The sequence below is a fragment of the Triticum urartu genome, chromosome 4A, assembly GCF_056163025.1.
Source record: "Triticum urartu cultivar PI428250 chromosome 4A, HENAU_Tu73, whole genome shotgun sequence".
NCBI classification, from domain to species: Eukaryota; Viridiplantae; Streptophyta; class Magnoliopsida; order Poales; family Poaceae; genus Triticum; species Triticum urartu.
The window spans coordinates 604,862,956-604,887,880 of NC_141876.1; the positions used below are offsets into that span (position 1 = coordinate 604,862,956).

The 24,925-nt window shown below is 46.8% G+C and overlaps 2 pseudogenes; both read left to right on the plus strand.

Annotated features, from left to right (window-relative positions):
• The first annotated feature begins 836 nt into the window (after positions 1-836).
• On the plus strand, positions 837-2,061 carry LOC147977215 (uncharacterized; annotated as a pseudogene).
• A 3,710-nt stretch (positions 2,062-5,771) lies between these two features.
• LOC147977216 (uncharacterized) lies at positions 5,772-7,371 on the plus strand (annotated as a pseudogene).
• The last annotated feature ends 17,554 nt before the right edge of the window (positions 7,372-24,925 follow it).

The following is a 24,925-nucleotide window of genomic DNA, read 5'->3' on the forward strand; positions in this document are numbered from 1 at the left end:
TCCGGACACGGGGGGAAACCTTCTATCTTGAATTTTCATGGCCCACCAGTCCGGTCCACGTCACATAGCCCGGACGCCCGGGGACCCCCTAATCTAGGACTCCCTCACACACCATTTGCTTTTACAGGAACAGAGACATCCCTATGTTCGCCAATGTTCTTTTGACATTGTCTTAGTACCTAGATTTGCTCTTGACATCATCATCGTGGGCTGGTGAAAGATTTAGATACAAAGAAATGCAAAAATCTTCAACAATGGTACACCCAGTGTCACTGCTTGGAGGCAATTACTAAAATAAAATGATTTGTTCCTCCGCTCCCATAGAATCAAAAGCAAGTATGTGATAAAATTCAAGAAGTAGGTTAATCTTCATCTTATCTACTCCATCCGATCCAAAGTTAATTGTCACTGGTTTAGTTACCAATCCAGCTAAATCAACCACAGATTCACAATTAATATGGATGGGCAACTAAACCAGCGAAAAATTGTATGTCTCGGAGGGAGTAGTTTTTTGTTTGAACCAAGATGGAGTTCCCAAAAAATGAAATTAGTTGAGCCTAAGGTTTTATTTTGTATATGTGTATATATTAATTTTAATATAAATGAAAATACCGGGTTCAGGGTTAAAAAAAGGTATGTTTAAGTTTTTAAATGAGAAATTCTGTTTAAGTAAACAGTGCGACAAATCGGAATCCCGAGTTCAGAATTGGACCTGGCTGATTGCCCGCCGTGGCCTAGCCCAGCCCACACAAGACAGCAATCCACGTCTCCTTCGTCCTCCTCGCACACGCAGGACGTAGCGGACAAAGGCTCAAACTTTTCCCCAAACCGAAACCATGCCGCCGCCACCGCCGAGGCCGGCACCAACCCTGCCGGACGAGCTGCTAGAGGAGGTCTTCCTCCGCCTTCCCCCGGGCGAGCCGGCGTGCCTCGTGCGCACATCCCTCGCCAGCAAGCACTGGCTCAGTCTCCTCTCCGGCCCACGCTTCCGCGGTCGCTACCACGATCACCACCGAGCTCCCCCCATGCTGGGATTCCTTCATACCTGGCCGGACGGCTGCGGCCCGGAGGAAAAGGATCCAATCCCGCACTACAAGCCGACCACAAAATTTGGTGCACGCTTTCCCGACGAAGACGACTTGGGGTACTACAAGTACGATGCGCGGGACTGCCGCCATGGCCGCGTTCTCCTCGGGGTTGAGAATACAAAACCCATGGCGCTCTTCGTTTGGGACCTAATGACGGGCTGCCTGAGCGAGCTGTCCGCACCCGACCTGGGGCCTGGGGGTGGACAACTACTATGGGGCTGCGGTGCTCTGCGCCGTATCCGGCTGTGACCATCGTACTTGTCATGCGGATCCCTTCCAGGTGGTCTTTGTCGGCCTAGACAGGAAAGCAGTTGGCGACGATGATGATTGTGTTGCACGTGCCTGTGTGTCCTTGCCCTTCCCTCAATTCGATGAGTGGGACAAGCCATGCCCTGCTCTTCATCTTCCAGGCAGTGCATTCATCCAGCCAATGCCCTCTGTCCTCATCCAAGATGCACTACACTTCATGCTTGAGTATGCTGATGATGCTGATAGTGTAGAAATTCTCAAGTATGACTTGAGCTCTCATAGCTTATCACTGATTGATGCACCCATTGAGAATTCTAACATTGCCAATGCCTCTATCCTCATGGCGATGGAGGATAGCAGTTTGGGATTTGCACATGTCAATGAATCAACCCTCTACCTGTGGTCAAGACTCATGGATTCCAACGGAGTTGCTTCATGGAGTCAACGTATAATTATCAATCTCAGGAACCTTCTCCTCATCGAAAATCCCGAGGAAAGCCTTAGACTGGTTGGATCCGTGGAGGGCCGTGATGTCGTTTTCGTGACCACGGACCTGGGTATCTATGAGATTAATGTCAAGTCGCAGCGACGGAAGATATGGAAGAGAGAAAATTTCCATTCTTTGATTCCATACATGAGTTTCTACAATCAACAAGGTATACTTGTATTTATATATGTCATTTATTGTGATTTGGCAACACCTGTTAAGTTGTACTCCATATAAGTTAGTGGAACAAACAAAACGATGAATCTCTAATCAGATATATAGTTTCATTTCAAATGTTCCCGAGAAAACTTCGGGTGATATGTAATTACAACTAATTATGCTAATTTAATTGTCTATTTATATTGTATCATGTCATGCCCTTTTTGGAATCACACTGGAAAATCTATGTTTGCAGAAAGGGTGATGCCCAGTGACGTGGCGCATTGACATTGTATGGTTGAATGTGCTTAAGGGAAGGAGGCCACTCTCATCAACAAGAAAGATGACAAGCTTAAGCGGCAGGTGTCTTGTGGTGAATTATATCACTATATAGTAGCCCTTTTGGTGCAGTGGTGCTTGCTTGATTTCTCATAGTGTTCTTGGCTTTTTTCAATAAGTTTATAGTTTCACCTTCAGTTCTTGCAGCTGCAGTAGGAACCATGTGCCTTGTTTGTTAGTTAATCTTGTCCATCCTTCATGGAAGAAACAAATTGCCTTTCGAGTTGGCTGCTTTTCTGCCATCCACCCCGTCTCTCATATTTGGATCTTATATTAGTGCATTCACCCTGCCTGGGGGGGGGGGGGGGGGGGGGGGGGACTCGACGCCTAGGCGCCTAAAGCGGGCATATTTGCAAAGCGATGGGGGGGGGGGGGGGGGGGGGGCCTCGACGCCTAGGCGTCGCCTTACGGACGCCTTAAAAACATAGCACCCGGCCTCAATAAGATATCATATCCAATAAGGCATAGAGGATAGAGCTGATAGTACACCGACAATGGTTGAGTATGCTGACAGGCTTCTTGACATGGATTTGCTGAACCCAAAGCTCGCTTGGACAGTTCAGAAAATCTGAGAACTGTGAAGTTTCAAAATGTTCTCAAAAGAGTCACTCATGTGCATAGGGTAGTATAACATTTACGTGCAAATTTTCATGATAAAATGTGCTAATTTGTGTTTTCACAAAATGTATATGCATGATTTTTGTCGAGAATTTTGACTTTCGTGAGTAAGATTGATAATTTTTTCGTGTCATCCGTAAGGGTGGTCCTATATGTATCTGCATGCAGTCTATATACCATTTAAAGAACTGTATAGTTTGATCTCCTGACTTCGATCTAATCTCTAAAAACCAGTCAACCACTCCCAGAGGATGTTCCAATGATCAGCAGAGTTGTAGGACTTGTCCTGAGCTAGGATTTTCTGCCGATCATGAGATGATGGCTTCTGCGTGTCTTGGTTTTAAATCTTAGTTAACCTTGTGAATTGAAGTACTGAACTAGTACTACATGTCTACAGGTCAGGTGTTGTTGTTTCTGGAGCAAATGAGTACTTTTTGAGCTAAGTAATGTTACTGGAGTATGCTTGCGGTTGTTTTTAGTTGTCATTTTTTTCCTATTTAAGATATTAATGATACAGCCTCAGCTATGTACATACATGTCATTTTAATTTGCTTTCATATGCATCTGCTAACATGTTTGTTCTCCCAGGTTTGATCAGGAGGTTCAAATAATCGGCATATGATGAGGTCATGTTGAGAGGTAGGATTTTCTGCTGCCCAAGAGATGATGAGGACTTATCGTGAAGTGTAGGATAAAACTTACTTAAGCTTCTAAAGTGAACGACTACTAAACAGAAGGAACTTGGGATCAAAAGTAACAGATATAAATATATTCCCCATGCACCACTGATGTCCGCTGGCCCTCCCTCAGCTCGATCACCTCAATTTGCCTCACCCACGGAAGGTGGATTCAGATGACAGGGACACAGCCACAGAACAGAGGATAAAGCAGAGTACTAGTTCAGTTTGCGAGAAAGAGAGAGACAGTCAGTTTTCAGGCAACAAATGCCTTTTTTTTTCCTTTTTACTTCTTCTTCTTTTCAGCTGTAAAGAATACAGCAACTAAACAGAGCAACGAATGCCCCAACTCTTATTTATACAAGGTTCTCAGCATTGCTCTGAACCGACTTTTGCTGCAACTTAGACTAGCCAGCTTGTACACGCACACCTACAGTCAAACTTGCAGCAAGTTGCAAGCTGATGCCCGCAATTACAATTGTTCGACTGCAATCAGGTTTAAGCTAACAACCACTGTATTCAGATTTGTAGGAACAGAGATGAAACTATGGAATTTACTGTCTTAGTTATCCGGATACTGAAGTTACCAAGCTCATCGAGAAATAAAACCTTTGTTCATATATCAGCACGATGGGAACAAAAGTATCCATTCAATTGCCCAGGTTGAGGAGACGTGGTGAAAGGCTACCGGTCCGTCGTCGATGGACAGTCATCCATGATCCCGGCAACAGCCAGAGAAGAGAAGAAATTTAACAACACTGGGGTGGAAACATGAAATGAGCAGGTTTGTTAGGAAGCTTCAATCTTTCAACTAGCCACCGTAGCGGCCACTGTTTAATTCTGAAAAGAGGACTTGCGTTTCAGAAAGGTGCCGAATTCAGATTTAAGAAACACGTTCCCAATTTTCTTTCACAAACTGACAAATAGAACATAGGTTCATCACGAGCACAAAAACAGCAAACATAATTAGTATGAATTAATCTTGGCTGCAGCTTGAGCACCAGTTGATAAACAATTGTGGGTGATTCACTGGCCAACTATTTCATCTTGTTCGTACACACCATAGTCACTTCCAGTCTTTTTGCATGTTTACGAACCTGGATAGGGAAAATAATAATAATAATAATAATAATAATAATAATAATAATAATAATATGTTTGTCAGCTCAATATAATTATTTTTTGAGAATACCTAAATATAAATAGGTGAACAAATAGACAAAGAAAATGAAATTGTGAATATCAGCTGATGAAAAAGTCAATATCAATTCACGCTGAAACTGTACTGGATAAGGGTGACAATTTTCATTCAACATAAACCATGGATCTTGCAAATGAAAAAAAAAAATCAACCATGAAGCTATGTGCTTTTATGTATGAACAATCGAAAGGCACACACTCAAAAAGGAACACCTGTACGCTATCCATGGGAAAAGGAATCGCACATTTCCGTAGACAAGATTTGAATTTCTCAAATTATATTGCTTCCGGATTTGCATCTAATTTCATACGGAATGCATGAACGCTATAATGCTTTAATTTTTTTTTTGAGTGAACATTATGTTTTAGTAATGGCATGGCAGTTTTTTTTTCTTTGAGCAGAGTTGACCCAACAGCTCGGGGTTGGAGGAATTGGAATTGGTTGAGGAGCCCAGCCCAGTGTCACTGCCACTCCGGCTCATTTGGACCGACCTGGTTGAACCCAGCCGTCCCACTTCCATGCCGCCGCCGGCCCCCGTACCAACGCTGCCGGACGAGCTCATCGAGGAGGTCTTCCTCAGCTTCCCGCCGGACGAGCCCGCGTGCCTCGTGCGCGCCTCCCTCTCCAGCCAGCTCTGGCTCGGCCTCCTCTTCGGCCCTGCCTTCCGCCGTCGCTACCGTGACTTCCATGGAGCTCCCCCCATGCTGGGCTTCGTTTATTCATGCCGTGAGAGAGAAGAGCCCGTCCCGCGCTTGGTATCCACCACGAAATTCGGCGCCTGCATTCCGGAGGACGACGTGTGGGAGTGGGACCATGAGTACACTCCGTGGGTGGGACTGCCGCCATGGCCGGGTTCTCTTTGGGGCTAGCTGTTTCCCCAGGGTGTTCGTCGTTTGGGACCCCATGACCGGCTGCCTCAGGCAGCTAGCCGCTCCCAAAGCTTACGCCAGCCAATGGGTCACGAGGGCCCCTTCCGGGTGGTCTTCATCGCCCTGCACAATACCGGTAGTGCTTGTGTCGCTTACGAGTGCTTGTCCTCGGCTGAGTGGAGCATGCCATACTCCCGTCGTCGTCGTGTGGAGTGGATCCAGACATGCGATGGTCTTCATCATCTCCCGGATGATGCGCGCATTGAGCCAAGGCCCCCTGCCCTCGTCGAAGACGCACTTCACTTCGTGCTTGCATTTCTTGATGATGACCGCGCGCGTGGCAATTCTCAAGTACGACTTGAGCTCTAAAGACTTATCACTGATTGATGCGCCCTTGTCGGATGCTAACATTGCTACTACTACTACTATCCTCATGGCAATGGAGGATGGCAGCTTGGGGTTTACATACAAACATGGACGAGTCAACCCTCTACATGTGGTCAATGCAGATGAGTTTCGATGGAGTCTCGGCATGGGGTCATCATAGATCCATCAAACTCAAGGATTTTCTCCCGATTCAAAATCCCAAGAATAAACTTCAACTGATTGGATCTGTGGAGGGCAGGGACACCATTTTCGTGACCACTGACCTGGGCATCTACGAGATTAACATCAAGTCACTACAGTGGAAGAAGCTATGGAGGAATGAAAATATCTTTGCCTTGATTCCATACGTGAGTTTCTACAATCGACAAAGTATATTTGTATATATGCATATGCTCTTTCTTTCCTGATCTGGGAACAATTCTTAAGTGATACTCCGTATAAGTTAGTCAAACAAAACATTGAATGCCTAATCTGAATGAAAGTTACATTTGAAATATGTGTGAGAGAATTTTGAGTGCTATGTGATTAAAACTAATTATCTTTACTTAATTAATTGGCAACTTATGTTGTATATTAAGTCATCTCCTTTCCTGGGATTACACTGACAAATCAACATTTGCAGAAAGGGCGACCCCCAGCGATGCGGCGCATTGACAATGTATGGCTGAATATGCAGGAGGCCACTCTCATCAGCAAGATGACTAATGTGGAGACAACGGGGGTTGCGTGATGAATTATGTCACTATTCGGTAGCCCTTTTGGTTCAGCGATGCATGCCTGTTAGTTTCCTCATGTCGTTGGTGTGCGTAAGAAGGTGAATGGATTGCATTGTAGTGAACCTAAACTTTCTTGTAGCCATCATCTCCTTTGTTAAATTTGCTTGAAAATGGATCTGTAGTTAAAGAACTACAATGTGCTCTCCCAACTTTGATCGATTCTCTAAGTTCATCTCTCCGAAAAGAGGTACCTTAGATGAGCAGATGGCGACAATGACATGTCTACAGCTAGTGGTTTCTGTCCCTGAACAAATGATGATGGTTTCTGCATGTTGACTCGCCGATATTTTGTAATTAATCTTGTGAACCTACATGCCAAGTCTGGTGAACTGAAAGGCTGACAGGATATGAGCTGCATGGCTGCCTGTAGATCTCACAAAGCTTTGATTTGCTTCAGGTGCTGCACAAACTCTTATATATTTGCTTTTTATTTGTTGCATCTTTTTTGACTATAAGAGGAGTCAACTGTAAACTACACTCCATACTGTGAGATGAAGATGTTTGATCACAGTGGAAGGCTATATTGATCATTGCAGTTGTTTTGGTTTATCATATTTATACGCTGATTACAGTGATTTTCCTTATTTATGTAACTCGAAATCATGAACACAATTCTCTGTGCTTTTTTAAAGTTCATCATCCATGGGTACATTTACAACGAACCACAGTTCGAGTTAGCTGATCTTCTGCATGTCATGTAGAAATTAAAGCTTGATATAGACGACCTGCCCGGGTCTCTTCCATATTTTCTCCAAGTGGTTTCTTTACAGTTGGGTATATATTTTGATCTTTTTATTTGCACATTGCAAGAGAATTTGTACCAGAAAATAAATGATGAGAGCGATAGATAGTGCATGATTATGTAGTATCAGTTTCATGCGTTTCACTGTATTCCTCTAAATACAGAGCTTAAAGCCTAAGCTCCCGTTTTGCCTTTTATGCTGATGACAGTTCCAAATTCCAGCATGTCCCTTGTCCCACCCAAGAAGAAAATTTGTTACCCTGTGGGATGTATTTTACTCACTTAATATAGGTAAAGCAGAATTTATAGTTTTTTTTTGCGGGAAGAATTTATAGAGTTACTACAAAAGAAGGCGGAAATTCGTTTATACATACACACCCAAAACAAGGATGATTATGTGGACTTGACAAGAGGAAGCAAGCTGTGAATTCTGTATCATTACAAACTGGAGAAGGGTCAAAAGGAACCACAGCGCCTTTCAAGAAAAAGGAACCACAACAGCGAGATCTATGACAAAGAGGTTCTCAACTATAGGCTGAGGAGAGAAAACTCCTGTTGGAAACTACAGAAGCTCAATGGTTCAGTAGATGATGTAACCAATTGCAGGTTGAGCTCTCCACTAAGCAATTTAGACTGTAAATTGTTTAAAACATTTCGAAAATTCAGGTAAAGGCCAGCAGCAGAGGTTTGTCTGGGCGGTATAACTGAACCGAGACTAACAAAAGTGAAAGACACAAACAAACATGCTAGCTCTAAAATCGTAAAATAAAATTCTAAATAAAAAATCAATAAATAAAACAAATGTATTGGTCAGATAACAGTTGTGTTCACATGAGATTTGAGGGAATGAAGGGCCTAATGATCTACCTTTACCAAGTCTGAGAAGACCCTGTAAAATGGTGGCTGCGTCCCAGATACTCTCTCCGTCCCATAATGTAAGACGTTTTTTGGCACTAGTCCCATAATGTAAGACGTTTTTTGGCACTACACTAGTGTCAAAAAACGTCTTACATTATGGAATGGAGGGAGTATGTTTCATTTTCATTTGTTAACATCAAGTGCATCGATCCAAAAACATACCATGAGCCAAAAGCACGCTCTTCTATATTATGCACATAAAAACGTACGCTGCTGAATGTATATGTACAAAATGTGTATGGTAAAAAAAAATTAGGATGGGACAAGGCTATTATAGACGGGTCGATTTGGAACTTCCTTTGGAATAAAAAAATTTACTTTCGAAAAGAGAAGTGTCACAGCTTCCACGTTTATATATTCATGGATTCTATTTTCTGATAATTGCTGCTGCATTCATGGATGTTATTTTTAATTGTCACGGGGGAGACTCCTGGCCTGAACATTTTTCTTTTCTTTTAAAGTATATAAGGCCACACCAAGCATGAGGAGAAGTACTCGCACCATAGGCCCATCCCATAGCGCAACATTAGCCAGTAAGTCCGTCCTTTTTAGGCGGATAACCCTATTTGACGCATCAAGAATCAAACTGTCGGAGCTTCACACACGCTATCATTCGTTTTATGCACTGTTCCAGTACGTTCCTTCCAGGTTTTTTTTATACTGAATTTGGGAACCTTTCAGAACGTTCCGGTCTGGTTTTACTGGTTTTTTGTTTGGTCTTTTCCTTTTGTTTCCTTTTTCTGGTTTTCTTTGGTTTATTTCTTTTCCAAAAAGTTTCCTTTTAAAAAATCAGAAATTTCTAAAAATGTTTGAAGTTTCAAAAACATTCAGGATTTTCTTTAAAAAATATTCATGTTTTCAAGAAACAAATTAGAATTCCTAAAATTGTTCATGTTTTTTTAAAATCACATTGTTTCTAAATTTCTCGTGTTTCAAAAAAGTTGTAGTTTTAAGAAATGTTTACAATTTCAAAAGATGTTTGTTTTCTCAAAAACAATGTTGGGAATTACAAAAATTGCTCGTTCTTTAAGAATGTTGAATTTTTTTCAAATTTCCATCAAATTTTAGAGGTCCAGCCTAACCTAATTACCTAACAAAATATATAAGTGTAGCACGTTTCTATGCGCATTACCATGTAGTCATTTGTTGAAATCTCTAAAAAACAAATATTTATGAAGGGAGGAAGTACTAGTATTTTCAGCGGCCCACTGTACCGCCTCTCTAGGCCCACCTGTCGGACACTCCCCGCGCAGAACTGAACTGGTTGAACCGGACCGTGTGGCGAGGCGACACTCCACATCGGATCCCCTCCCTCACGAAACCCTCCGCCACCCAACCCACCATGCCGCCGCCATCGCTGCCGGACGACCTCGTCGAGGAGATCTTCCTGCGCCTCCCACCGGACGAGCCTGAGAACTTCGTGCGCGCCTCCCTCGCCAGCATGCTCTGGTTCGGCCGTCGCTTCCGCGGTCGCTACCGCGAGCACCATGGAGCTCCCCCCATGCTGGGATTCCTTCATACCTGCCTGGTGGGCTGCGGCCCGGAGGAAAAAGGTCCAGTCCCTCACTTCACGCCCACCACGAAATTCGGCGCGCGCATTCCCGAAGAATGGGGGTACTCTGCCTACACTGCGTGGGACTGCCGCCATGGCCGGGTCCTCCTCCCTTCCAGCTGCTCTATGTCACGCGTCTCCCTTCCAGGGCAGTGATACCATTTTCGTGACCACAGACCTGGGCATCTACGAGATTAATGTCAAGTCGCATCACTGGAAGAAGATGTGGAAGAGACAAAATTTCTGTGCTTTCATTCCGTATATGAGTTTCTACGATCCATAAGGTATAGTTGTATCTATATGTCCTTTTTTATGATTTGAGAACAACTGTTAAGTAATACTCTATGTAAGTTAGTGGAGCAACAAAAACAATGAATCTCTAATCAGACATAAAGTTGCATTTAGTGTTCCCGATCAAACTTTCAGTGCTTGGTAATTACATCTAATTATGCTTACTTTTTGACGTTTTGTATAGTATCATGGCATACCTGTTTTGCAATCACACTGACAAATATGTGTTTGCAGAAAGAGTGATGCCCAGTGACGCGGCGCATTGACAAGGCATGCTTAAGGTTAGGAGGCCACTCTCATCAACAAGAAAGATGACAAGCTGGGAGGCAACAGGGGTTTGTGATGAATTATGCCACTATTCAGTAGCCCTTTTTGTGCAGTTGTGTTTGTTTGATTTCTCATATTGTTTTTGGCTTTTTTTGACGAAAAGACTGCATGATGCAGCATTTCATTGAAATTAGGATAGAGTTATTACAGGGGCATTTGGATATGCCCAGGATACAAAGCTAGTATCCAGCGACCGACAGATGAAAGCACCAAGACTAGCCTACCAACGATGAAGTGTATTAATCTGGTTCCCGTGGCCCGTGAATCATCCGTGCTACCTTGTGCTTGCCTGCCAAAGTCCAATCGATGATATCATTCTTTATCCGATCAAGCACTTGCTCCTCTGTCGAGTTCTTTTGCTCAAATATGCGTGCGTTCCTCTCCTTCCACACAGTCCACCACGTGAGCTGCACAAGTGAGCTCCAAGCTGCCTTGTGGATCACCGGCACCTGCTGTCTTGATTGGTACCACCAGTCCCAAATGTTCTCGGAGCCTGGCGATGGCACGAGGGCCAAAGGCAGATTGCACCTTTGCATAATCTTTTCCCACAAGCTAATCGTGAATGGGCAGCTAGCAAGGAGATGAGCGGGCGTCTCTCGCTGGGCATTACAGAGGCAACACCTCGGGTTGTGAGGCCAGTTTCGCTTCTCCAGATTGTCCCCGGTCAGGATTTTGCCAAGCACGGCCATCCATGAGAACACCTTGCATTTCAGTGGTGCCTCTGACTTCTAGATCAGTTGTTTGTAACTCGTCCGCATCGATCCTTCAAACTGAATAGCATAGGCCGACTGAGTGGAGAACTCGCCGTTTGCCGTCCACCGCCAGGAAACTGCGTCCGGATGCTGGCCTAGTGCCACGCCCTGTAGCTGAACCCACAAGGCGGTGAACTCACGGACAGCCTGCGGCGTCAGATTCTCCCTTAGGTGACGCGTCCAACGATCGCCGGTAAGCGCTTGAGCCACCGTGAGCCGTTTCCGGGTGCAGACACTGAACAACGCTGGGTAGCTATGACAGAAACTTATTCCATGCATCCAGGGCTCCGTCCAGAAGCAAATTCGTTGTCCATCCCCAAGATGGAACTGAACTGAAGCCATGAACAACTCCTGAACTCTAGCATCGGTGGGCAGAGGCAGCCCCAACCAGGCCTTGCTTGGGTCCGTCCAGGACATCCACAACCATCTCAGCCTCAGCGATGTGCTCTGCGCAACCAAGTCCGTCATCCCCAGCCCTCCGAAGATCATTGGTCTGCAAATTATGCGCCAGCTCACCAGACATTTGCCGCCCACTGCAAATTCTTTTCCTTCCCAAAGAAAGCCTCTCCTGAGCTTATCAATCTTCTTCCGCAACCACACCGGCATTTGAACGACCATCATCTGAAAAACCACCATCGCAGAGAGCACATGCTTCACCAGCAGAATTCGACCATCCATGGAGAAGTGTATCCGGATCCAACCCTTCATCTTGTTGCAAAGTTTGTCGAGCGCTGGTTGGTAGTCCACCTTGCGAAGCTTTGAGTCGGACAGTGGCATACCGAGGTAGGTGCAGGGGAAAGCCTTGATCTCGCATCCGAGCGAGTGGATGACTGCCGGCAGTGTTACCCCACTACAAAAAATGGGAGTGATAGAGCTCTTTGTAAAATTTGTCATCAGACCTGTAGCGCCCCCAAAGGCCTTGAGCAGATCGACCACTGCCATTATCTCTTGAGCACAAGGATTTATGAACAACACTGCATCATCCGCATATAAAGACGTCCTGAATGGCATCCTCTGAGCGCCAATCTCCTGAAGAACTCCAGCCTTTGCTGCCGAATTGAATAGGGCTGCCAAGCAATCCATGGCGATCACGAATAACAGCGGCGAGAGGGGGTCACCTTGCCGCAGCCCTCTTTGGTGCAAAATTTTCTCCGATAGCTCTCCATTCACCATGACCCTTGACGAAGAGGAAGACAGTAGGGTTTCGGGGGTAGGTTCAGAGATTGGATTGTTTTTGGCTTTTGTCAGTAAGCTTGATAGTGTCTCCAGTGAGTGAACGGATAACCTTGTAATGAATCTCCAATTCTTCAGGTGCAGTAGGAACCATGTACTTAATTTGCAAGAGACAGTAGCTTTCTCTTTTCATTATGAAAACTCTACAGTTTACTGCCCCCCTCTCTAAATTCATCTCTCTGAAGAGGTACCTTTGAACTTTGATGAGTTGATAATGATGACATGACTAAAGCTAGTCGTTTGTCTTGCTCTAGGGAAGTAGAGATGATAATAGTTTCTGCATGGTGAATTTAGTTAGTGTTTTTTTAACAAAGCAATGACAAGTATAAGATGTAAACTGAATCTTGAGCTATCTGTTCAAGGAACTACATATATGGGGCTGTATTGCTGCCTGAGATCTTGTAAGCTTTTATTTTGCTTCAGTAGCTAGCTCCACAAAACAGCATGAATATCTTGAGTAGTTCGTTATTTGTTGCATATTTTTTGCCTATAGTACACATAATAGTAGACTGCAATGTCTATGTAGTGAGATGAAGATGTTCATATATATGTTTGGTCAGAGTGCAATACTACAATGATCATTGCAGCAGTTTGTGGTGTATTATAATTTCCAGTTTGATTTCACAAATTTTCCCTCTTAGACAAGAACTTTTACTCAAAATCACGAACACATGTTTCTCTCTCTTTTTTTCTGTACCTAAATTACATGGAAGGGGTATGGTTCTGTTCCAAATACCTGAAAGCTAGTTAATATTGTTCATCCTTCATGGGAAAAACGAATTGCCTTTTGAGTTGGGTTTTTTTTTCTCTGCATTCACCTGTTCCTCGTATTCGGATCTTATTCACCTGTTTTTCTGCATTTTTCTAGATAATTGCTTGCTGTTCTGGGTATATCTGAGGCTTCAGTAAGTTATCATGTCCATTATGGTATATACACGTGTTATGGCGCTGCTAGAAGGAGGGCGCGAGAGGGCCGGCCGGGGGCCTTTTGCCCACGGCCAGGCAAGATGGAAGGGATTTCCTTCTTAATTCTTGCTTGATTAGATTGATACATCTCCTCTCTTTATATAGAGAGGTTTACTTGACTCCCAAGCAAGGCTTACTTGACCCCTAAGAAAGCGACTCTTATCTCTAATTAACCCTAAGACTAACGGGCCCATTAGGCCCATTACGTACTCTAACACTACACCCCACCTGGACATGCAGCTTGTCCTCAAGCTGCAGCCTAACCAACTTATAACCATGACTCGACGCAACACAAACCTAACACCTAAAAACAAGCCTTTTACATCTCGGCTTGGTTTATTACTCTCAACTTGAAATGGACTGGGACGCTTTATTTTGGACCCCTTAACAAAAAGTGGACACCATTCGCACGTCGGACGTACACGTGTACAGCCACCTGGATCCCATGGAAACCAGCCACTGCAGCAGTTGGGACGCGGTGCCCTCCTGTCGGTGACACCCTGCCTTCTCCCCGCCGGACGGCTGTTGGTCTGCACCGCACAGAGAAGAGTGGAGGGCTTGCGATGGAGAATGACGAGGAAGGGTGCGCCCCCCCAACCGCAGACTTTGAGGTCGCTGTCCGTGGGGACGAGATCGAGGTCCTTTGCACAGCGAAGGACAACTTGGAGGAGCGGCAGCTGCAGACCACGCATCTCCCGCACACGCCGACGCGCTAGGAGGCCGCGCGCAGCAGCCTGTAGCCTCACCGCCACCGACACGTGGCGGGTAGCGATCCAAGCCGGAAGCGGTGACGGCGACGGCGGGAACTTGATCTGCTGGATGGGGACGCCCTGGGAAAGCGGTGATGGCGACGGCGGGAACTTGATCTGGTGGATCGGGACTCCCGCCAGCGCGGTCGATGCGGGCCGGAGCTGACCGGCGGTGGCTGCTGCAGCTGCAGCGGCTGCGGCGGTGGCGCACCGGGCAGCGGCAGCGGCTGCTGCGGCGGAGCTTCGGGCGCGGCGGTGGCCGCCAGGAGTGGCGGCTGCCACTGCAGCCAGGGCTGGGCGATGGTTGGTAGCTGCAGTGGCCCGGCGAGCGCGGGGAAGGCCGCCTGGTGCGGTGGCTGCCACGGCAGCCACGGCGGCGCGGGGGCGGCGATGGGCGCTGGAGGCGCGGCGGGAGCCGACGCCGGCCACTGTGGCCACTGCGGGGTGACGGTCGGCAGCAGAAGCGATGGGGTGGGCGGCGACGAAGACACTGAGGATGCCCCCAAGCTGGGCAGGGGCGGCGCCGGTGGTTGCAGCGGCAGCGGTGGGGGCTGGACAGGGGCGGCGGTTGCCGGGGATGGCAACGGCTGCAGATGCCAAAGGGGAGCCATCGATGGCGGCGGCGGTAGAAATCCCTGGGGCGCCGTCTGCGGCGGCTGCTGGACCGGCCACGCTGTTGTCGGCGGCTGCTGAAGGCGCCGGCGGCAGGGACCAGAAGGGCGCCGCAGCCGGCGGTGGACCGTGCGAAGGGGGCGTCGGGGGCGGCCAGAACAGCCGCCCGCCACAGGCGGCCGCGCCCTGGGAGGGCCACGACAGGGGCGCGTAAGGCCCAACCCCGCCCCCGTACGGTGCTGCTGGAGCGAGAGGTCCGGGGCCGCGATCAGGGCTGGCGGCGGTGGCGCGTAGGCCCCGGCCCCGTACTGCTGCTGCTGGAGATGGAGGCCTTGGACGGCGGTGACTAGATGCTGCAGGGTGGCAGCGATCTGTTCCGGCGACAAGGCGATGGCCGGTGGTGGTGTGGACGCGCCCGGGGACGGCGGCGCGAGCGGGGCCGTGGTGGAGACGGGGCCCGCCAGCGAGGTCCTTGCGGATGTCACCGGCGCGGTGAGGAGCGGCGCCGTTGTCACCGGCGCGGTGTTGCCGCTGGGCAGCGGTGGCGATGGTGGCGGCAGCGACATGATCGGAACGAGGTCTCTGGATACCAAACTGTTATGGCGCTGCTAGAAGGAGGGCGCGAGAGGGCCGGCCGGGGGCCTTTTGCCCACGGCCGGGCAAGATGGAAGGGATTTCCTTCTTAATTCTTGCTTGATTAGATTGATACATCTCTTCTCTTTATATAGAGAGGTTTACTTGACTCCCAAGCAAGGCTTACTTGACCCCTAAGAAAGCGACTCTTATCTCTAATTAACCCTAAGACTAACGGGCCCATTAGGCCCATTACGTACTCTAACAACACGCATCGAAAGTTGTTGAGTATGCTGAAGGGCAGGGTGCTCGACATGGTATGGCTAAAGCCAAGCTAGATTGGACAGTTTAGAAAATATGAGAACTGTGAAGTTTCAAAATGTACTAAAAAGAATCACTCATGAACTAGTAAAGCATTTACATGCAAATTTTCGTGATAAAATCTGCTAATTTATGTTTTGACGTAATGTATATGCGTGATTTTTGTCGAGAATTTTTACTTTTGTGAGTCTGTTTGGTAAAAAAATGTGTCATCCGTATGGGTGATCCTATATGTATATGCATGTAGTACCATTTAAAGAACTGTGTAGTTTGCTCTCCCTGCTTTGGTCCAATCTCAAATTCTGTCCCAGAGGAGGTTCAGATGATCAGCAGAGTATGAGGGCTTGTCCTGAGCTAGGATTATCTGCCGATCAAGAGATGATGATGGCTTGTGCATGGTTTGGTTATAAATCATAATTAACCTTTGTGAACTGAAGTGCTGAACTATGAGTATTTGACAAAAATCTACCACATTAGGGGTATCCGTCCCACCGAACTATCACTTTCAAAAAAAGTGACTAATAACTACCGAAAATTTCTAATTTTGTGTCAAAAAACTACCAAGTAGTGTTGATCGTCCATTTAGCCGTTTTAACCGCTTAACTAACAGGGATGGCCCACATGGCAGGCCGACGGCTGCCCTAACGGCTAACGGACGCCCGCTCGCGGCCGTTAGTGGCCCGGCTCGGTCGGAACCAGCCAGGGGCCAGGTCAAAACGACCGACCGGCCGGCCTACCCTCACTCACTCTCACTCACTCCTCTCCCCGAGCTCTCTTCTTCCTCTGTTTCTCACCTCCGGCGACTGCAACGCGGCGGCGCGAGGATGCCTTCCTAGCCCAACAGCAACGAGACATCCGACGCCGACGGCGACGAGTACATGGATGAGTACATCAGCATGCAGATGGAGTATTTTGTAAGTGAGCTCACTCTGTTCTCTCCTATGCTAGGGTTAGGGTTAGGGGTTGAGCTCACTTTGCTCTTCCATGTAGTTCTTATGTGTGAGGTGTTGTGGCTGATATATATGGGGTTGGTACTGCAGCAAACTCCTGACACGGTGATAGATCCAAGTTTCAGTGGGCTTGTGGTTGAATCTGACCATAAGTGCATCCTGCATAGGTAGAGACTAGGCAGGTTTGTGGCATTTGAAGGGACTGACACTGGAAGGAGATACATTGGATGTGCTACTACGGTAAGAGCAACTATTGTTAGTGGTTTTCATGTGTAGATTTATTTGGTGGTACATAGTGCAAACAACATTGATATTCTTGTTGTTTCAGTATCTGTTAACTGAAAACTGAAGTACAAAGCTGGTGTGGTGTTCATGTGTTAGCTAAATCTCTGCTAGGAACTGAATCTAGGCAGCATCTAAAATTGGTCTAACTGAATTTCTTTGTTACTGCATTCAGACAAACATTGATATGTATGTATGAATTCTGTAACTGAATTTTACTGGATTTAGTTAGCATTAATATTTCACTGCATTTTTAGGATGGTGTGAACTGTGGTGTTCTGCAGTGGGTAGATGCTCCTTGGCCAGTAATTTTGCAAAGGTGTTTAACCAAGCTGTGGGATATGTGTCATGAGGAGAACCTTGGTAGAGTCCAAGACAAAGAAGCTCATGAGATAGAGGTTGAGAAACTGAAGAAGGAGCTGGATTCTCTTGCCAATCAATACAGTCAGCTTGTGGATGATGTATCCAAGCTGTTTGATTACCAGGATGGGCAGAAATCCCATGACATGGATTACACAAGCCAGGCATCAATGAATTTAAGGAGAAGAAGCATCAGCTTGAGGAGCAGGCAAAGATTGAGGTTCAAATGGAGAAGCTTAAGCTGAAGAAAGAACAGAGGTGCATCCTGCAGAGTCAAGCTGATATCATTCAAAACACCAGGAAGGCCATGAAGGAGATACAAGTGGAGAGAGACCTCCTTAAAGAAGAGAAGAAGAAGCTGGAGCATGTCATTTCTGAGCTACTTAAGGGCATCTCCAGCCGTTGCCCCCCCCCCAGGACGCATAAAAATCGCCCCCTGGGGGCGAGCCGGCGATGCACTCGGCGCTGGGGGCGGGTTTGCGCCCAGTCGTCGCCCCCAGCTCGCCCCCAGGCGCCGAAATTGGCCCACTTTGCAGCCCAATTTCGGCGAATAAATGGCCCATATGGGCGAGAATAGGCCCATATTCGGCGTGGTTTCGCCGTGTCTCGGCGTTCAATTATCAACACAATTATTTCTTATCACATATTTCATCACAGAAAAATCAAATACTTCAACAAAATACTACAACAACAAATAATTCAATACAAATTATATTGTTCAACAAATAAAAACTCGTATTTCATCACGAGGCGTCCCCCTTGAGCCTCCATAGGTGCTCAATCAGATCTTTCTGCAGTTGATTATGCACCAGTGGGTCTCGGATCTCCTGACGCATACTGAGATAGGCAGTCCAAGTTGCCGGTAGCTGGTGATCAACTTCGGCTAGAGGGCCCTGCCTGTAGTATGGTTCAGTGTCAATCACTGGGTCTTCTTGCTCGCTCTCGATGATCATGTTGTGCAAGATGACACAGCAAGTCATGATCTCCCACATTTGATCTTTCGACCAGGTCTGAGCAGGGTACCGAACAACAGCGAATCGAGATTGGAGCACACCAAATGCCCGCTCGACATCCTTCCGGCAAGCCTCCTGAACTTTCGCAAACCAGGCGTTCTTGCCTCCTGGCACAGGGTTTGAGATCGTCTTCACAAATGTCGACCATCTCGGATAGATGCCGTCAGCTAGATAGTACCCCTTGTTGTATTGGTGCCCATTGATCTCGAAGTTCACCGGAGGAGAATGGCCCTCAACGAGCTTGGCAAAAACAGGAGAGCACTGCAGCACGTTGATGTCATTGTGAGTTCCTGGCGTACCAAAGAAGGAGTGCCAAATCCAGAGGTCCTGTGTGGCTACCGCCTCAAGCACCACACTGCAACCGCCTTTGGCGCCTTTGTACATCCCCTGCCAACCAAATGGGCAGTTCTTCCATTTCCAATGCATGCAGTCGATGCTTCCAAGCATCCCAGGAAATCCTCTTGCTGCATTCTGGGCTAGGATCCGAGCAGTGTCTTCTGCATTGGGTGTTCTCAAGTATTGTGGCCCAAACACTGCCACCACTGCCCGACAGAACTTGTAGAAACACTCTATGCTGGTGGACTCGTCCATGCGCCCATAGTCGTCGAGTGAATCACTTGGAGCTCCATATGCAAGCATCCTCATCGCTGTCGTGCACTTCTGGATGGAGGTGAATCCAAGAGCGCCAGTGCAATCCATCTTGCACTTGAAGTAGTTGTCGAACTCCCAGATGGAATTCACAATCCTGAGGAAGAGCTTTTGGCTCATCCGATAACGGCGCCGAAATGTTCTCTCGCCATGAAGTGGAGCATCGGCGAAGTAGTCGGAGTAGAGCATGCAGTAGCCTTGCAGACGATGCCGGTTCTTTGCTTTCACCCGCCCCGGTGCCGAGCCACCTCGCCGCGGCTTTTCACTGCTCGCCAGTAGCTGGGCGAGGGCAGCGAGCACCATGAGATGCTCTTCTTCCTAGACGTCGGCCGCGGCTTCCTCCTCCAGCAGCGCGGCGAGCTCTTCCTCCTCGTCCGAGTCCATCGCCGAGGCAGGCAAAACGCCGAACTCCTTGCGCTCGGTGGGCGTGTACCCGCCGTTAAACCGCGCCTCCGCGGCCGGAAACGGCGGCCGGAAACGCCCAGGTGCTGTGGGAGGGGCTGCCGCGGCGAAGTGCTGCTATTTTCCGGCGGGGAATGGCTATCTAGCGGAGTAGGGTGGCGGCCGTCGCTGGGATATATCTAGTGGTGGCCGAGGGCGCGGGGGGTGCGAGGCGAGTCGGGGGAAGAAAACCTTGACTTTTCCCCTGTCGGTGTGGGCCAGGCGTGCTTTTCCCTAGCGCCGGAGCCCCCAATGGCTCCCCAGTGCGCCGGGTTCGGCCTGTGACCGCCGGGCGGAAAAAAGGTCCGAACCGACGATTTTCGGCGTCCTGGGGGCGCGACTGGGCCGTTTTTTCGGCGCCGGCGCCGAAAAAGTGGCCTGGGGGGGCTGTTGGGGGCGCAGCTGGTATGCCCTAAGGCTGGTCATGGGTGCAAGGAAAAGCTGGACAAGATCAAAGAAGTTGTCATGGAGGAGTGATGTTTTTAGGCATGGTTGCACTACTAGGAAAAATGCTACTAGCAGCGCGGGTAAAATGGCTACTAGCAGCGCGGGTATCCGCGCTACTAGTGTCGCGCTACAGCTAATAGTTAGTAGTAGCGCGGATAGACCATCGCTACTACTAAATTTGTTAGTAGTAGTGTGTGTGACACCCGCGCTACTGCTATTACAGAACCGCGCTACTACTAACGAAGTAGTAGTAGCATGCTTATAATACCAGCGCTACTAGTATCCTAAATACAAGTAGCCCTCAATTTGTTCCCACGCTACTACTAACTATTTAGGATTTAAAAAAATTAAAATCAACCAATTCCATTTTATGCATACAATTCTGAGAAACAATAGTGATGGAAAAATGTCACTATCACACAGTTGCCATATTCTTTATTCGTGATTCTACTATCACACAGTTGCCATATCTGCTACCACACCGTTTCTCTTTCTACATGTCCTCACTCCAATAGTAAGAAAAATGAAAAGGAAAAATAGAGCTAATCTGCCATTGAAATGTCCTTATTCCTGAGTAATATTCAATGGAACGGTGCAATTGCACTACAGTCTCATGGATTCACTCTGCCGCTTCGACATCTCATTATCCTGCAGCGATAGAAATGAGCATCAGCAAGGCATATAGATATAATGAATAAATGGAGAGGAAGCATAATCTCAGACGATACAGGAGAAAAGGACTAAGATTCTGATACAATGCGAATATGCACTGTAAGTACACATATATTTCAGTTACAAAAAGATATTCAGTTAAAAAAGTGACAAATAACTGAATGAAACTCAGACTATATATTTCAGTTACAAAAAATATTTCAGCTTGGGAATGCAGTGTATAAATCAGAGTAAATAGATAACACTACCAAAGCTTAAATTTTAAATGTGCAGTTTAAGTACGAGCACCTACCAACTGAAGATAGCTAGCTAGCATAAATGTCAATTGGCGCATGATTTTTCTTAGTGCATTTGCACTAGGAAACTAGTCCTAACATATCAATATTTTGATCAGCATTATCCTACAGACCCTGTGTAGCAGAGTTGATGATCTTATTATCCTACAGACCCATCACTCAAGTGCATAACTAACAGTAGTAACCATCAACAGTACAGACGTATGTAATAACATACTAACTCAAAGAAGATGCTAGGGGTTCGTTAAGAATGCTAAATATCTCTAATTTACCAAAGCTAGTGAGAATGATCTCAAATTCGTAAACCCACTTCATTTATCTTGTTCCGACTTGTCAATGGCGACTGAATTTGTTTTAGACAGTAAGTAAGGTTGGTAACGGTGCAGCAGAGTGGCAGGATTCAGATACTATTGCAAAAAGAATGGTGGTGGTAATGCAGGAACAAAAGGCGGCACATCTCTAGGAGGAAGCTTAGAGGCACAAAAGTCAATAGGCCAATTCAGTCGAGGAATCTGGGCTCTAGGGGTGACTACGTTCAGTTCAGGCAACTTCATCATCCAAGACGACATGTACGCGCACAACTCCCAACCCGCCGCCTCACCTAGGAGGAGAAGCCAAGAGCACGGAGAGAATCAACACCCTGGCGGAACAGAGTAAGTCGAGAAGAGAGCACCCACCTCCGTTCCCGGCGACGGCGTCAATGCGTCACCCTGAGGCGGTGGCCGCCGATCTCCCAATGCATCTGGCAAAGGAAAAGGCGACAGACGACCAGGGCGGACTCTCCGCGTGCCGGTGCACGGAGGGGCCGCTGGCAACGGACGGGCAGCTCATGCAGGAGAGCGCCATGGGCCCTCCCTCGCTCGCTCGGTGGCCGTCTCTGTCCCTGCCATAACCACCAACTAGCAGCAGTAGCAATCCATCAGAGCGGCAACCAAATACGAAATAGAACTGGGATCAACCTCTGGATCACCTGCAGAGTACTCAGAACTGTTCCCTCCTTTACCTGAACCCAAATGCACCATCAATCATATTTCCAAGATCCATAAAAACAGAAGTAGGTCTGACTTATGAGTCCATGGCAATCTAGCTTATGATGTTCAATTTTCCATATCAAATGGATAAGTTCAGTCTTCGAACAAAAAAAGCATAAGTTTCAGAAGAATTGAATCTATATAGCATTAGTTACATACTAGGTTCTTTTGGTGTCATGCCACGACTAAATAAAAGAAAATGTTTCTTTAACCCAAGAAATTGTCAGAATTTCCATGGCATGCGTCTACAGACTAGTTATGCGCTGGGGTGTTCTTCTCATGTCAGGAAATAGCATAATTGTGCAGTACAGTTTTTCTGAATCAAGATGTGTGATTGATCTCTGAATCAAGGTATACACAAATTGGCAATACTTTTGCTAGAAGAAACCAGTAAAATTAAGAGCATTAAGATCACTACTTTTTTTGCAGATTGGAAAGTACTCCCTCTGTAAAGAAATATAAGAGCATTTAGATCACTACTTCAGTGATCTAAACGCTCTTATATTTCTTTATGGAGGGAGTACTAATTTTTTATCTAATTTAAGCTAATTAACTCACATATTCACACTGTGGTAAGCATTCTAGTATCTGGGTTTACACTTCATACTAAAAATTATCTACCTTTCTTTGAACAACACCAAATTTGTCTACCCATGTCGAGAAATAGGTACAGATAGCGCCAAATTTATACAGAAACTTAAATTACCGAGAGCTGAACCAAACCCTGTGTCATTCACATGTATCACATCATTCTCTACTCTTTTCTACTAACATGCACATATTTAACTAATTCATTGGGCATGGCACAGCATACTCTTCTCACGGCGCATTACACGGTTTTCTTGTAATAACCCTATTATCTGAGATAAACACCTAAGATCATACTATGTGCACTTGACATTACCTAAGCTCTCCTAGAATTGCATTCTCTATGTCTACATATGCTACAAACATTGCCAAATTTGTACTAAAACATTTTTCTATGTGTGAATGTTGAAACTTAAATTACCGAGAGGCGAACCCAGCCATGTGTCACACCACTATCTACTCTTTTCTACTAGCAAGTGTAGCATGCACAGATTAAACAAGCTCATCTCACGCCACAAAACAAATACCCATCTCAAGGACAGAGCAGACTCACCATGAGCCATGGAGAACTTCAGAGCTTCAGGGATGCCCCTCTCCCACATCGGCTGCGGCGGCTGCGGCACCGCGTCCAGCAGCGCCTGGGCCCTCGGCACGACCTGGAACTGGCCGTCCCGGCAGGCATCCTCCGGCGGCGACATGGACATGGTCGTCTTGTGCGGCGGCGTCAAGGTTGTCAACCTCCTCATCCAGCACGTCGTACGTAGCCTTCTGGTTGCCATAGCCGTGGTCGGTCGAAGGCAGAAGAGGTTGGATCTGTAGCACGAAGCTGCCCCGCATGAGAGGAGATGGAGAAGAGATGTGGGCGGAAGGAGGAGGAGGAAGGCGTACCTTGGGCTATGACGAGGTCGTGCAGCCCGTCGGAGATGCTGCTGGCGTCGACGGCCACCGCAGAAAGCTCCCGGTGTGCCGCGCCCCACCGAGAGAAGAGAAGGGGGCGGATCCTGTTGCGGCCGGGGAGGGTCCATGGAGCTGCAGGTGGGTGCGGGTGCGGATCCGGCGGCGTCGTCGCTCCAATCCCATCCCCATCCATGTGTGGGTGAGGGGCTAGGGTTTCGGGCATGGTCGCCCCATCCATCCCATCCATGGGTGGGCGGAGTTGTCGCCCCATCCATGGGTGGGTGGGTGGAGCTGTTGGCCCATCCATCCATGGAGGGAGAGGTGAGGTTGCCGGTGGGGGTCGGCGGCGGCGGGATTGTAGAGGAATCCGGGTGGTGGCAGGGGCATACCCAGGGAAAAAGTTGAGAGGGGGCGAAAATATATGGCCATATTCATGAATTAACAAGGCAATTCTCCATATAAACTAAAACCTCGGCAAAATCACTTCATTCTTCGTGAGATAACCACAATCATTGCAAATTGAAAAAATAATAACAATTTGAAATAAAATGACTTACATGAGTATGTCAATATCTTGTTCTGATGTTGCGAAAGAGAACATTGACACATTGTTTAACAATCCAACCTACAACCCGGAAGAAAAAATTGTTGGCAAATGGAGGGAGAATGAAATTATTGAGAATGCCTTTATAAAGATGAAAAAGAGCTTTAGCACATTACCTTTCATTTCATCCCACGACGGTTTTCACCTCATGAAAACGTTTAACTATCACATTAGATTTATTTATTTTGCAATTCTTTTTCGACAAAGCAAATACGACTATGGTTCATACCAATTAGCACTAAAATGTCGATTGATCTTCACAATTGTCCCTGGCTTCAACTTTTTAGGACGACCCTGATGAGGCCCTCACATCAAGTACTTTCTTCTTATATCCTTGTGTTGATTTTGATTGTAATATGCAATCCTCTTCCTTTCTGTTTGTGAGTCCTCTTCCTTTTAGATGGATGCTAGAAGCTTGTTCAAATCAACTAGTTTTCAGGCATCTTGGAGATTGTTGGTTTTTGGAATAACCTCTCCATTACATTCCGAACAACTTTTAAGTGCTAAAACGCAAAGCATTAAATGAATTGTCAGGTTGAACATCATACCTGAAGTTGAAGTGTGCTGAAAACTAGGAAGAATAGATTATTCGAATGAAATTTTGAGTGTGTCAGTCTAGACTAAAATTGGAACTAAAATTTACATATTACGAGAAAATTGTTTGAACTGACCTAGTCATCTAAACCTGAAAATTATACACATTAATTGATTATACCAATATGGGTTGTACATAGAAACTGCAAACGAACAAAAAAGATTGAAAAGAAAGAACCCTAGTGATCTACGTAATATATATATACGGCTTACTTG